We start from the raw sequence: 13,707 nt of genomic DNA, 5'->3' as shown, positions 1-13,707 counted from the left end.
AGATAAGCAGTCTATCCCTGTAGCAAGAATTTAATTGGGCCAGATGCAGTCACTCATGCCTGTAATCCCAGCACTTTGGGAGGCTAAGGCAGGAGAATCTCTTGAGGCCAGGAGTTCAAAACCAGGTAGGACAACATAGGGAGACCCCCATCTCTCAAAAAAAAAAAAAAAAAAAAAAAAAAAAAAAAAAAAAAAAAAAAAAAAGAAAAAAAAAAAGAAAAGCCAAGAGTAGTAGTGCATGCCTGTAGTCCCAACTACTTGGGAGGCCGAGGCAGGAGGATCCCTTGAACCCAGAAGTTCAAGGCTGCAGTGAACTATGATCATACCACTGCACTCCAGCCTCGGTGGCAGAGTGAGAAATTATCACTTAAAAGAAAAAAAAAAAAAAAGCTAGGTGCAGTGACTCACTCTTCGGGAGGCTTGCTTGAGCCCAGGACCAGCCTGGACAACATAGTGAGACTTCATCTCAAATTTTTTAAAATTAAAAAAAACAGCAATTTAATTGGGGAAATGTTTATTAAATGTTGGATGAGATGAAAGTGCAAATGGGGTTTGAGACCACTCAAAGATGTGGCACAATAGGAGACCGTTACTACCTCTAGTGTGGAGGGACAAGGAGAGGGGCTGAGGAACCAGGGCAGCCTAGCAGGAACATGGAGGAAGAGGGTATCTACGAAAGCCAGAAGCACAGAGGGAACACTGCCCTTGCTGGGAATGCTGCCCAAAGCAGAGACTGCAGACATGCTCTGGCTTCTTCTCTTCTCCTGCCCTCCAAATTCAAGCCAGTGCCTCCCACTGGCAGAATCTAATTAAAAGCTTATTTTCAAGAAATTTGAAAATGTAGTTTGCGATGGTCAGGGCCTGACAATACAGAGCAAGAGAAGGTCAAGGGATTTGATCTGAGATCAAACAGGCAAATGGCAAGCTCTTCCTGAGTGTTCTCATCCAAAAAGTAGAAGTAGTGATGTTGGCTTGGTTACCACAATTTAGAAGGAATGCCTTGACCTCTGAACAGGATTCTAAACAAGAGAGAAATATTTGCTGTTTTCTTAATGCCACTATCACTGTCTTCACTGTGCTTCGGAGCTTCATTTCTCCTAGCTTTTCTAAACTCCAGCAAATCAAAAGAAACTGATTCAAATCAGGAGGTTCAAATTCTGGCCAACATGGAGTAAATCCATTATAGCCTACCTCTCCTACTGAATACACCTGAAAACACTGGACAAAAATACAAAACACAATTAAATAACAACTCTGTGAAAGTTAGACAAAAGAAGGCAAATGATACAGGTGATTTAAAATTTAGAGAAGTCATCTCCATAGGACAATTTTCCCATTTTTTCTCTTTTCTCATGGTTTTTCACTAAGATTAGAACCACCACCCACAGAAAGTGAGACAGAGCTTAGAATCTGAACTTAAGTTGGTTCATTGCCTCCTGAAACAACACTAACAACACAATCAACATTCTACAGAGGATTACAGCAGGACCCAGAGTCTATACAATATAATATTCACAATGTCCAGGACACAATCCAAAATTACTCAACATACGAATATGGTAGTCTCCCCTTATCTACGGGGCATAAGCTCCAAGATCCCTACCGGACACCTGAAACCGCAGATAGTACCAAACCTTTTACATATTATGTTTTGTTCTATACATACATACCTATTATAAAGCTTAATTTATACATCAGTTACAATAAGAGATTAACAACAATAGCTAGTAATAAAACAGAACAATTATAACAAATGCCAGCATCACTACTTTGCACTTCCGGGCCAATGTTAAGTAAAATAAGAGTTACTTGAACACAAACACTGTGATATTGCAACAGTTGATCTGATAACCAAGATGGTTACTAAGCGACTAGTGGGTAGACAGCATACACAGCCAAGATACACCAGACAAAGTGATGATTTACATCCCAGGCAGGAGAGAATGGGTCACTGTGATATTTAATCACACTATTCAGAATGGTGTGCAATTTAAAACTTATGAATTATTTCTGGAATTTTCCATTTAATATTTTCAACTGTTATTGAGTGCAAATAACTGAAACCAGAGAAAGCAAAACTAAAGATGGGGTGGTGGGGCGACAACCCATAAAAATGTGACCAATCCTCAAGGAAAGATACAATCAACAGATGCCAACTCTAAGATGACTTAGATGTTGGAATTATAAAAGATTTTAAAGTGGCTGTTATAACTTGAAATGGATTGCAATAGTTGTTCTCAGCAGAGATATAGAAACTATTAAAAAAGAACCAAATGGAAATTTTAGAGCTGAACAATACAATATCTGAAATTAAAAATTGATTAGATAAGCTCATAGCAGAATGGGGCTGACAGAAGGAAGAGCCAGTGAACTTGAATATAGATCAATAGAAATTATTCTATCTGAAAAAACAGAGAAAATAGGTTGAAAACACTTAACAGTCTCAGGGACCTATGGAACAATATCATAAGGCCTAAGATTCCATGTCACTGGACTCCCAGAAGAGAAGAGAGACTGGTGGAGAAAAAATAGTTGAGAAAATAATGGCCACTAACACCCCAAATTTGGTAAAAGACATAAATTTATAGATTCGTGAAACTGTGCACATCTCAAATAGGTTAAACACAAAGAAAATCACACATTAACATATATAACCAAACTGCTGAAAACCAAAGACAAATTTAAAAATCTTGAAAGCAGTTAGAGAAAAGGACACATTCTTGTATTTTCTTCCGTACAAAGAATGACTATCTGAACGCAGATTTCTCAATAGAAGACATGGAGGCCAGAAGAAAGTAGTACAACATCTTCACAGCACTAAAAGAACCGTCAACCCAGAAATCTATATCCAGTGAAAACATCCTTCAAGAAGGATGCAAAATAGATTATCAGATGAAGGAAAACCAAGAGAATCTGTCACCAGCAGACTTATTGAAAAAAAAAAAAAAAAGCTAAACACAGTTATTTAGTTTAAAACAATGGCAGAGATAAACCCAGATCTTTAGAAATTAAGAGCAACAGAAATGGTAATTATCTGGATAAATTTAAAAGGTTATATTTACCGTTTATCCCCTAATCTTCTTAAGTTCTTTAAAGTATTTATTATTGGTGCTTTTTGTTTGTTTGTTTTGTTTTTTGACAGGGTCTTGCTCGGTCACCCAGGCTGGACAGGCTGGAGTGTAGTGGTGTGATCATAGCTCACTTCCACCTCGAACTCCTGGGTTCAAGTGATCCTTCCACCTCAACCTCTTGTGTAACTGGAACTACTGGCATGCACCACCACACTCCACCAATTTTCTTTATTTTTGTTGTAGAGATGGGGCCTTGCTATGTTGCCCAGCTGGTCTCGAACTCCTGAGCTCAAGCGATTCTCTTGTCTCAGCCTCCCAAAGTGTTGCAAATACAGGCATGAGCTACTGTGCCTGGCTTATTACTGTTGAAAAAAATTTTTTATAACATTGTTTGATAGGTTTACCAATGTTGATAGATGAAATACATATGATAACTATAACGGAAAGGTCAGTGGAGGGAGATAAACCTATTTGTTTTTTGTTTTTGTTTTTCTTGAGGTGAAGTCTAGCTCTTGTTCCCCAGGTTGGAGTGCAATGGTGCGATCTCAGCTCACTGCAACCTCTGCCTCCCGGGTTCAAGCGATTCTCCTGCCTCAGCCTTCTGAGTAGCTCGGATTACAGGTGCCTGCCACCATGCCCGGCTAATTTTTGTATTTTTAGTAGAAATGGGGTTTCAGCATGTTGGCCAGGCTGGTCTCAAACTCCTGACCTCAGGTGATCCGCCCGCCTTGGCCTCCAAAGTGCTGGGATTATAGGCATGAGCCACTGCGCCTGGCAAACCTATTTGTTTTTAAGACTTCTATATTACATTTGGAATGGTGAAATGGTACAGTGTGAACCCTAAGTAGATTGTGAAGAGTTATATATGTATGTTGTGGTCCCTAGAGCAACAACTAAACTAGAGCCGAACATATAGATAAATTACAATAGCAAAAAATATTTTATTGACATACGAAAAATATCCAAGTATTCCAAAAGAAGACAGGAAAGTTGAAACAAAATAATAAAAAATAAGGGGACAAACAGAAAAATAAAAGTGGTAGACCTAAATACAACCATATCAATAACTACATTAATCGTAAATGACCTCTACATAACAATTAAAAGATAGAGATCGCCAGATTGGATTAAAAAACAAGATCCAATTACATGCTGTCCACAAACATACTTTAAATACAAAGAAACCTACTGTAAATATAAAGATATAGATAAACACGTCTTTATGAAAAGAATGAAAAAGATATACCTTGCAAACAATAATAAAAAGAAAGCTGAAATGGCTATATTAATATCAAAGAAAATAGACTTCAGAACAACAAATGTTACCAGGGATAAAAAGGGACATATATAATAATGAAAGTGTCAATTTACCAAGAAAATATAACAACCCTAAATGTGTGTGCATCTGATCATGGTGTTTCCAGATACACAAAGCAAAATGTAATAGAACTGAAGGGAGAAATATACAAATCCACAACATTCCTCCCTCAGTAATTGATGGAATGAGAAGGCAGAATATTAGTAAGAATACAGAAGACCTGAACAACAATATCAGTTTGACCTAATAGACACTATGGAATATTTCATCTCAAAAGAATTGAATATGCATTTTTTTTTCAAGTGTACATGGAACATTCCCCAAGAACTATTTTCTGGGGAAAAAAAGCTTAACAAATTGTAAATAATTTATATATTTTTTATTTCAAATTTTTTTTTTATCTTTCTTTATTGTGACAGGGTCTCACTGTGTTGCCCAGCCTGGTCTTGAGCTCCTGGGCTCAAGTAATCCTCCTGCCTCAGCCTTGTAAAGTGCTGGGATTATAGGTATGAGCCACCACACCTGGCCAAATTTAAAAGAATTTAATAAGTACATTCTTTGGTCACAGCAGAATTAAACTAGAATAACAGAAAATTATCTGGAAAATTTGCAAATATTTGAAACTTAAGCAATTTCTAAATGAGCCAAAGAGGAGATCACAAGGAAATTTATGAAATGAAATGAAAATAAAAACAAATATCTAAATTTTGAGGTTTCAGCTAAAGCAGTGCTTATCTCAACAGATGCAGAAAGGCACTTGACAAAATTCAACATCTGTTCATGATTTAAAAAAGCAAACAACTCTTAGAAAACTTCCTTAACCTGATAAAGGGCATCTACAAAAACCTACATCTACTAACATAGTTCATGGTGAGAGACTTAATACTTTTCCTCTAAAATCGGGAACAAGGCAAGGATGACTACTCTCACCACTCCTATACTAGAGGTCCTAGCCAGTGCAATAAGGCAAGAAAAAGGTAGAAAAGGCCTACTGATTATAAAGAAGAAATAAAATAAGGCCAGGCACAGAGGCTCAGTAACTGTAATCTCAACAGTTTGGGAGGCCGAGGCAGGAGGATCATTCAGCCCAGGAGTTTGAGACCAACCTGGGCAAGATGGCAAGACCCCATCTCTACAAAAAACTTTAAAAAATTAGTCAGGCACTGTGGTGCATGCCTGTAATTCCAGCTACTCGGGAGGCTGAGGTGGGAGGATCCCTCGAGCCCAGCAGTTAGAGGTGGCAGTGAGCTATGATTGCGCCACTGCATTCCAGCCTGGCAACAAAGAGAGACCCCGTCTCTAAAAAAAGAAAACAAAAATGGTTTCTATTCACAGACATCTTGATTATCTACATTAAAAATCCTAAGGAATCTGCAAAAAAGGCTACTAGAAATAATAACTGAGTTTAGATAGGTTGCAGGAAACATGATTAACACACAAAAATCCATTGTACTTCTGTGGAGTAACATGAAACAATTGAAATAGAAATTTAAAAGATGATGCCATTTATAACAGCAACCAAAACTGAAATACTCATATGTAAACCTAACAAAATATGTGCATGATCTCTATGCTGAAAAGTAAATAGTACTGAGGAAAGAAATCAAATAGGCCCAAATAAACTGAGAGCTATACCATGTTCACAGCTAAGAAGATTCAATACTGTTATGTCAATCTTCCTCAAACTGACTGTAGATTCAATGCAATACAAATCAAGATCTTTGTAGGATTTTCTTTTAAAGACATAGAGGAACTGATTCCAAATTTATATAGAAAGGTAAAAAATCTGGAATAGCTGGCCAGGCGCGGTGGCTCAAGCCTGTAATCCCAGCACTTTGGGAGGCCGAGACGGGCGGATCACGAGGTCAGGAGATCGAGACCATCCTGGCTAACACGGTGAAACCCCGTCTCTACTAAAAAATACAAAAAACTAGCCGGGCGAGGTGGCAGGCGCCTGTAACCCCAGCTACTGGGGAGGCTGAGGCAGGAGAATGGCGTGAACCCGGGAGGTGGAGCTTGCAGTGAGCTGAGATCTGGCCACTGCACTCCAGCCTGGGTGACAGAGTGAGACTCCGTCTCAAAAAAAAAAAACAAAAACAAACAAACAAACAAAAATCTGGAATAGCCAAGCAATTTTTATAAAGAAGAACAAAGTTGAAGGACTCTACTATCTGGTCTGAAGACTTACTAGAAAGCTACAGTAATCAAGACAGTGTGGCAGTAGTGAAAGAATAGACACCTATATCAATGGAACAGAACTGGGAATTCAGAAATAGACCTGCACATAGATGGTCAATTGATTTTCAACAAAGGCACAAAGGCAATTCAATTGTTGTTTTCAACAAATGATTTTGGCAAAGATGGAGAGGAACTAGACCTCTCATACACTGCTAGTGGAAATGCAAAATGGTACAGACACTTTGGAAAACAATTTGGAAGATTCTTGTAATAAATTTAAACATATTCACTATAATATTCAGCAGTTCCACTCTTGAAAGAAAAAGTGGCTGGGTGCAGTGGCTCATGCCTACAATCCAAGCACTTTGGGAGGCCAAAGTGGGAGGATTGCTTGAGCCTAGGAGTTCAAGACCAGCCTAAGCCATAGGTGAGGCCCTGTCTCTACAAAAAAGGAAAAAATTGGACAGGCCTGGTGGTGTATGCCTGTGATCCCAGTTACTCAGGAGACTGAAGAAAGAGGATTGCTTGAGCCCAGGAGTTCGAGGCTGCAGGGAGCTGTGTGTACCACCGCACTCCAGCCTGGGCAACAGAGCGAAATCTTTTCTCAAAAAATAAAATAAAATAAAGAAATAAATAAAAAGGGACATTCCTTCAAAAACCTGTACGTGAATGTTTACAGTGGCTATATTCATAGTTGTCAAAAACTGGAAACAACCCAAATGCTCTTCAACTATTGAATGGATAAATGATTGTACAACCATATGATGGAATACTACACAGCAGTAAAATTGAACAAACTATAACGATACCTACAACAACATGGATGAGTTTCTACTGCATTATGCTAAGTGAAAGAAGTCAGATTTAAAAGGACAACATGTATGATTCTACTTATATGACATTGTGTCAAAGGCAAAACGATGGAGACAGAAAGCAAAGCAGTAGTTGCCAATGGGTGGACTTGGGGGGAGGGCTGGTTATAAAGAGGCAACAGGAGGGATTTTGGGGGGTAATGGAACACTGTATATCTTGTCACAACACATAGAATTGTATGCCCAAAAGAGTGGACTTTGTATAAATTTCAATAAAAAGAAATGGAGCAATTTACAGCTCACAACTGCAAACGATAATTACTGGGCGTGTACCATTTGCTGGGGCTTGTGCTGGCCCTCAGGACACTAAGATTAAATAAGACAATCCTGGCTGGGCACAGTGGCTCACGCCTATAATCCCAGCACTTTGGGAGGCAGAGGTGGGCGGATCACTTGAGGCCAGGAGTTCGAGACCAGCCTGGCCAACATGGTGAAACCCCGTCTCTACTAAAAATACAAAAATTAGCTGGGCATGGTGGCGGGCACCTGTAATCCCAGCTACTCGGAAAGCTGAGTCATGAGAATCTCTTGAATCTGGGAGGTGGAGGCTCCACTGAGCACAGATTACGCCACTGCACTCCAGCCTGGGCAACAGAGCGAGACTCAGTCTCAGAAAAAAAAAAAAAAAAGACAATCCCTTCTGTCAAATTGCTCACAGATTAATTGGGGGATAAGGCATGATGCTAAAGGTTTGGAATTGCTGATGAGGGGTATTGCAGAGGGGGCCTGTTGTGTAGTCACAGCATGCCATGAGAGCACCAAGGAGAGGTCTCACGTTTAGCTAGAGTGGCCAAGATGAGAATTAGGCAACTTCCAAGAGGACAAAATGCTTGAACTGAGTTCTTGTTTTTTGTTTTTTTTGTTTTTTGAGACGGAGTCTCACTCTGTGGCCCAGGATGGAGTGCAGTGGCACAATCTCTGCTCACTGCAACCTCCACCTCCCGGGTTCAAGCGATTCTCCTGCTGAGTAGCTGGGACTATAGGCACATGCCCAGATACTTTTTGTATTTTTAGTAGAGTCTGGGTTTCACCACGTTGGCCAGGCTGGTCTTGAACTCCTGACCTCAGAGGACCGCTCAGCTAGGCCTCCCAAAGTGCTAGAATTATAGGTGTGAGCCACCCTACCTGGTCTTGAACTGAGTTTTGAAGGATAAAAAGGGAAGTAGGAGATCGAGACCATCCTGGCTAACACAGTGAAACCCCGTCTCTACTAAAAAAATATTAAAAAAAAAAAAAAAAAAAAAGGGAAGTAGGTAGGCAAGGAGGGGCTACGGACCTTCCAGGTAGAAGACACAGCACATAGGGAGTCTCAGGGTGAGACAAGCTGGGGCCTTCAGGCAACTGTAATGACATCGGAGTGAAAAGAGTGAAGGGAGCTGGAAAAGCTGGCAGGAGATTGGACTAAGTGGGTGGGGGTCACAGATAATCAGTAAAAAAAAAAAAAAAACGTTTTTATTATTATTATTTTTTTTGGTACAGATGAGGTCTTGCTATATTGCCTAGACTGGTCTCCAACGCCTAGGAGATGCTTCTGCTTCAGCTTCCCAAAGTGTTGGGATTACAAGTGTGGACCACTCACTGCACCTGGCCTCAAAGAGCTTGGTTTTATCCAGAAGACAGAGGGACAGGTTTTAGGCAACCTAGAGTAAGGAGAGGGATCAGATTCACGCATTTTCACTGCAGTGCGGGCTGCAGTGTGGGACCAGAGGGGGAAGCTGCAGGCTGGGGGAACAGGGAGGAAGCTGGGACAGGGATGCACATGAGAGAAGTCCAAGCTGCGACCAGGTGGGGAAGAGTCTAAGGACAGTGAGGGGAGGTGTAGGGGTAGAGCGGCCAGGACTTGCTTTCCACCTGATGTTTGAATATTTGGTCTCAGCACCTTTGCGCTTGCTGCTGCTTCTGCCTGAATTAACTTTTCCTAGATTCTCTGCATAGCTCATTTCTTCCCATTCTTCAGGGTAGGTCGCCCTCAGAGGGGTCTTCCATGACTTACCCCACTCAAAGGAGACCCCTCTGTCACTCACTATCACATTACCCTGCTTATTTCCCTCATAAGTATCATGCTTGTTTATTCACTTGTTTACGGTCTAAGTAAGGCTCTGGAACACAGCTTGAGTTCTCAGCCTAACTTGGCCTCTTATTAGGCATGTGATCTTGGGCAAATTATTCATCTCTATGTGCCTCAGTTTCCTCCTTTGTGAAGCAGGAATAAGAATACCTGCTTCACAGAATTGTCATCAGGACAAGATGGATTAATATACGTAAACTACCTAGAATAATCCCTGGCATGTAGTAAACTCTGTATATGTTAGTTTTTACTATTATTGTTTTATAAGGACAGAGACCTTATTGGTTTTCTTTCTTTTCTTTTTCTTTTTTTAAATTTTTTGAGACGGGGTCTCACTCTGCCACCCAGGCTGGGGTGCAGTGGCGTGATCTTGGCTCACTGCAACCTCCACCTCCCAGGCTCATGCAATCCTCCCGCCTCAGCCTCCTAAGTAGGTGGGATTACAGGAGGGCACCCCTGCGCCCAGCTATTTTTTGCATTTTTTGTAGAGACGGGGTCTCGCCATGTTGCCCCAAGCTGGTCTCGAACTCCTGAGGTCAAGCAATCCGCCGGCCTCGACCTCCCGAAGTGCTGGGATTACAGGCCTGAGCCACCACATCCGGCTCTAGTTTTCTTTAAAATTGTATCCTCATCTTCTTCCCAGCACAGTGCTTGGCACACAGTAGGCACTTATATACTTGTTGGATGGATTGTTGACTGAACAAAGAAAGGCACTTTCCCATCTCTCCAGCAGACGGCGCACGTATGCCAAGAAAAGTTAAAGCTGACTCGGCTCCCACACGGATCGGCCAACAGATGTCGCTGCAGCTCCCTGGGTCAAGGAACCAAGATTAAGCCAGTGGCAGGGGCTGCCTAGACAGAGCCCTGGACGAAGATTCCAAATGCAGGACCGGAAGCTGTAATTGTATTAAAAAGCCAAAGCTGGCCAGGCGCGGTGGCTCATGCCTGTAATCCCAGCACTTTATGAGGCTGAGGCAGGAGGATCGTTTGAGCCCAGCAGTACAAGGTTACAGTGAGCTGTGATAACGCCACTGCATTCCCAGCCTGGGTGACAGAGGGAGCCCTCATAAAGAAATGAACAAATAAATAAGTGCCAAAATTAAGAGGCTAAGACTAAATTGTGTTCTGCATGATCACATATTCTAAAACTGCATTTTCTTTCTGCTTGCTCACTTTGTAGATAACAGAGTCAGCCATTCTAGGATCTTTTTTTTTTTTTTTTTTGAGACGGAGTCTTGCTCTGTCGCCCAGGCTGGAGTGCAGTGGCACGATCTCGGCTCACTGCAAGCTCCGCCGCCTCTCGGGTTCACACCATTCTCCTGCCTCAGCCTCCCGAGAAGCTGGGACTTCAGGCACCTGCCACCACATCCGGCTAAATTTTTTTGTATTTTTAGTAGAGACGGGGTTTCGCAGTGTTGGCCAGGATGGTCTCGATCTCCTGACCTCGTGATCCACCTGCCTCGGCCTCCCAAAGCGCTGGGATTACAGGCGTAAGCCACCGCGCCTGGCCCATCCTGGGATCTTATATAATTGAAACCCCAGTTTAATGAAGTGGAGGTTGTGGGAGTCAAAGGAAGCACCCATCCAACGTGCAGAGGGGGAGGCCACAGCATCCTGCGTGATGCCTCTTCCCCTGAGTTTTGTATTTCTGTGGGGGCAGGGGCTGGGAGAGTGTTCACAAATCTCTATGTACCCTGACTGGGGACCTAAAAGTGACTAGGTCTGGGCTCTGTCCTGTGGGAGCTTCTTTTCTGGTGCAGACAAAAGGCAAGAAAACCAGTTAGTACAAAGAAAGGTCTGAGTGGTACAGCAGTAGGAGAAAGACAGTGGTGTCATAAAGACTGGGGGACTCCTGGGCTGTCTTGAGTGCTCCCTGTGTTGGGGAAGGCATCCTAGACAGAGGGTACCATGTGAGCAAAGGCACAGGGCATGGAAGAGCTGGGCCGCATTACTAACATCCCCATCGTTTGGTGCAGCTGGAAAATAGGGTTCAAAGAAGGGGAACGTATTAGTTATTTATTGCTGGCAGATTTGCTGGTCTAGTCTAACAGCCTAGTACTTTTACTTTTCTCTCCAGGTCTTGTCAAAAGTCATTGAAGACCAGGGCCCAGCAGCTTGGTATAGTCTTATTCTTTTTTTTTTTAAGACAGAGTTGCTCTGGTTGCTCAGGCTAGAGTGCAATGGCACAATCTCGGCTCACTGCAACCTCCCCTCCAGGGTTCTAGCGATTCTCTTGCCTCAGCCTCCCAAGTGGGCATGCACCACCACGCCCGGCTAATTCTTTGTATTTTTAGTAGAGATGGGATTTCACCATTTGGTCAGGCTGGTCTCGAACTCCGGACCTCAGGTGATCCATCCACCTCGGCCTCCCAAAATGTTGGGATTACAGGCGTGAGCCACTGCTCCCAGCCAGTCCTAGTTTATTCTTGCTCCAATGTAATGACTAACAGTGGCCCCTTTCACTCCCGAATTTGCCAACTTGGATGATCCCCTAAGTTAGGGGCCTCCCTGGGACCCCTGTGCTTCCGTGATCATAGTGTCCTGTGTGTGCGGTCACCATCTTGATCAAGAACAGAGGCAGGATCTGGTTCATCCAGGTGAGCCTCGTGCTCAGATGACAGAAGCTCGGGAGGAATGAGTTTAATGCCTGGGACCTCAGAGCCTGGAGGTCCATACAAGCCCCTTTCTGCTCTCAGGGAGGACAGACACAACTCCCGGTAGGGCTGCTGCCTGCAAGATGCTGGCATGGGGCTCCTGAGGCCTGCCCAGAGCCGCTGACAGTGGCTGAAGAGTTCTCCCAACCCTCCACAGCTCACTTTCTTATTTTCATCTTCAGGCTACCACAGGCTTGGGGCTGGCTCCTGGATGCACTGACAGGGTGGAGATAGCAAGTTAGGAGGTGGGGTGGCTCTGCCAGATGCTCAGACCCAGGACGGAGCAGGGGCAGCCCTGGGGCATCCTGGGCTCAGGATCTGCTCCTGACAACCTGTGTGACCTGGGCGGGCTCCTGCATACTCTTGGCCTCAGTTTCCCCACCTATCCAATGAAGGGTTAGTTGAGGGTCTGCATGGGCCTGGCCAGCTCCTGGCAAATCGCCCTGTGACAGTGCTGAGGGAAGCAGGTAGGGGTGGTGAGGCAGGGGTGAGGGGTGGAGGGGGCACTCAGAAGGCAGCCAAGTGCATTATTAGCACAGGAATATTAACTGCCCCCGTCACTTCTCCCAGTCTGGGAAAGGCCATATCCATAAATTAGGACTGAGAGTCTGCCAGGCAGCGGCTTAATGAAGAAGGAGATGGACTTCAGGGAGAGCAGGCAGTGCCTCCAGAGGTCACAAGTCCAGCCCCAGCCCGGACAGAGGGAATCTGGAGCCAGAAGCAGGCAGGGGTGTCCGAGGCCACAGTGTCAGGCTGGGCCAGGAAGGCAGGGGCTCGTTCTGCTATGGTCACTGCTGAATCCCCAGACCCTGGCACATAGTAGGGTCTCAACCAGTATTTCTGGCTAAGGACCAGGTGACATGGCAAGTCAGGTGCTGAGTTCAGACTCAAACCCAGTCCTCCCAACTCTAGCTAGGTCCTCCCTGGTTCCCAGCCCAGGTCTGAGGGTGTGAGTAGGAAAGGGGGGCGTGGAAGCAAAAGGCTTCTCAAGGAGATGTCTTTGAAAGGCAATTTCACAGTGTTCATGAGGTCACAGAACCTGGGAAGCCTGCCGCGTTTCTCCAGGTGTGCAGCTGGCTTCACGTCTCCCGCATTTCTGACAGTCACACACACCTGTCCTCTCCTCTCCTGTTCTTTACCACACTTGCTCTTTAAGGGGACATCCTAGAGGTAGATTTCTCCCTGTCATTTGGCTCCCGCAGGCAGGCCCCAGGCCTCTGGGCCTCTGCCCACCTCATACTCCAGCAGCACTCCCAGTGTGTGATCAGAGGAGGAGGTTGGCCATTTAGTGGGGCCCTGGCACCTCTGAGAGATGGTCTGGAGCGCATGGTGTCAGGGAGTCTGGGCAGGGTCAGTCGGCTGCCCCATCTCACTTTTTACTGCAAGGCTTCTCCAGGTTCCCCTCCCCTTCCCTTCTCTTGCTGCCCTCATCTGGCCATGGCTTTGGTTTGATTCCTCTCTGTGTCTCCAGTGTGAGGCCAAGCACAAAAAGGATGGGCAGTAGGAAGGAACAACCAGGCTTTACAAGCAGGAGGCACAGTGCAGC

The sequence above is a fragment of the Piliocolobus tephrosceles genome, chromosome 13 (genome assembly GCF_002776525.5).
Source record: "Piliocolobus tephrosceles isolate RC106 chromosome 13, ASM277652v3, whole genome shotgun sequence".
In the NCBI taxonomy this organism is placed as follows: Eukaryota; Metazoa; Chordata; class Mammalia; order Primates; family Cercopithecidae; genus Piliocolobus; species Piliocolobus tephrosceles.
The sequence above is the reverse complement of the archived record's forward strand: the minus strand, read 5'-3'. Positions refer to the sequence as shown.